The sequence below is a fragment of the Nomascus leucogenys genome, chromosome 18, assembly GCF_006542625.1.
Source record: "Nomascus leucogenys isolate Asia chromosome 18, Asia_NLE_v1, whole genome shotgun sequence".
Lineage (NCBI taxonomy): Eukaryota > Metazoa > Chordata > Mammalia > Primates > Hylobatidae > Nomascus > Nomascus leucogenys.
In genome coordinates, this window is record NC_044398.1 from 69,089,771 (window position 1) to 69,091,702 (window position 1,932).

Consider the following 1,932-nt stretch of genomic DNA (forward strand, 5'->3'; position numbering starts at 1 on the left):
GAATTGATCCCTTTACCATTATGTAATGGCCTTCTTTGTCTCTTTTGATCTTTGTTGGTTTAAAGTCCATTTTATCAGAGACTAGGATTGCAACCCCTGCCTTTTTTTGTTTTCCATTTGCTTGATAGCTCTTCCTCCATCCCTTTATTTTGAGTCTGTGTGTGTCTCTGCACGTGAGATGGGTTTCCTGAATACAGCACACTGATGGGTCCTGACTCCTTATCCAGTTTGCCAGTCTGTGTCTTTTAATTGGAGCATTTAGTCCATTTACATTTAAAGTTAATATTGTTATGTGTGAATCTGATCCTGTCATTTTGATGTTAGTTGGTTATTTTGCTCATTAGTTGATGTAGTTTCTTTCTAGCCTCGATGTTCTTTACAATTTGGCATGTTTTTGCAGGGGCTGGTACCAGTTTTTCCTTTCCATGTTTAGTGTTTCCTTCAGGAGCTCTTTTAGGGCAGGCCTGGTGTTGATAAAATCAGTCAGCGTTTGCTTGTCTGTAAAGTATTTTATTTCTCCTTCACTTATGAAGCTTAGTTTGGCTGGATATGAAATTCTGGGTTGAAAATTATTTTCTTTAAGAATGTTGAATATTGGCCCCCCTCTTCTGGCTTGTAGAGTTTCTGCCAAGAGATCAGCTGTTAGTCTGATGGGTTTCCCTTTGTGGGTAACCCGACCTTTCTCTCTGGCTGCCCTTAACATTTTTTCCTTCATTTCAACTTTGGTGAATCTGACAATTATGTGTCTTGGAGTTGCTCTTCTCGAGGAGGATCTTTGTGGCGTTCTCTGTATTCCATGAATCTGAATGTTGGCCTGCCTTGCTAGATTGGGGAAGTTCTCCTGGATAATATCTTGCAGAGTGTTTTCCAACTTGGTTCCATTCTCCCCGTCATTTTCAGGTACACCAATCAGATGTAGGTTTGGTGTTTTCAGATAGTCCCAAATTTCTTGGAGGCTTTGTTAGTTTCTTTCTATTCTTTTTTCTCTAAACTTCCCTTCTTGCTTCATTTCATTCATTTCATCTTCCATCACTGATACCCTTTCTTCCAGTTGATCGCATCTGCTACCGAGGCTTCTGCAATCTTCACGTAGTTCTCGAAACTTGGCTTTCAGCTCCATCAGCTCCTTTAAGCCCTTCACTCCATTGGTTATTCTAGTTATCCATTAGTCTAATTTTTTTTCAAGGTTTTTAACTTCTTTGCCATTGTTTTGAATTTCCTCCCGTAGCTGGAGTAGTTTGATCGTCTGAAGCCTTCTTCTCTCAACTCGTCAAAGTCATTCTCTGTCCAGCTTTGTTCCGTTGTTGGTGAGGAACTGCGTTCCTTTGGAGGAGGAGAGGTGCTCTGTTTTTTAGAGTTTCCAGATTTTCTGCTGTTTTTTCCCCATCTTTGTGGTTTTATCTACTTTTGGTCTTTGATGATGGTGATGTATAGATGGGTTTTTGGTGTGGATGTCCTTTCTGTTTGTTAGTTTTCCTTCTACCAGACAGGACCCTCAGCTGCAGGTCTGTTGGAGTTTGCTAGAGGTCCACTCCAGACCTTGTTTGGCTGGGTGTCAGCAGCAGTGGCTGCAGAACAGCGGATTTTTGTGAGACCACAAATTCAGCTGTCTGATAGTTCCTGTGGAAGTTTTGTCTCAGAGGAGTACCTGGCTGAGTGAGGTGTCAGTGTGTCCCTCCTGGGGGGTGCCTCCCAGTTAGGCTGCTCGGTGGTCAGGGACCCACTTTAGGAGGCAGTCTGTCCATTCTCAGATCTCCAGCTGTGTGCTGGGAGAACCACTACTCTCTTCAAAGCTGTCAGTCAGACAGGGACATTTAAGTCTGCAGAGGTTCCTGCTGAATTTTTATTTGTCTGTGCCCTGCCCCCAGAGGTGGAGCCTACAGAGGCAGGCAGGCCTCCTTGAGCTGTGGTGGGCTCCACCTAGTTTGAGCT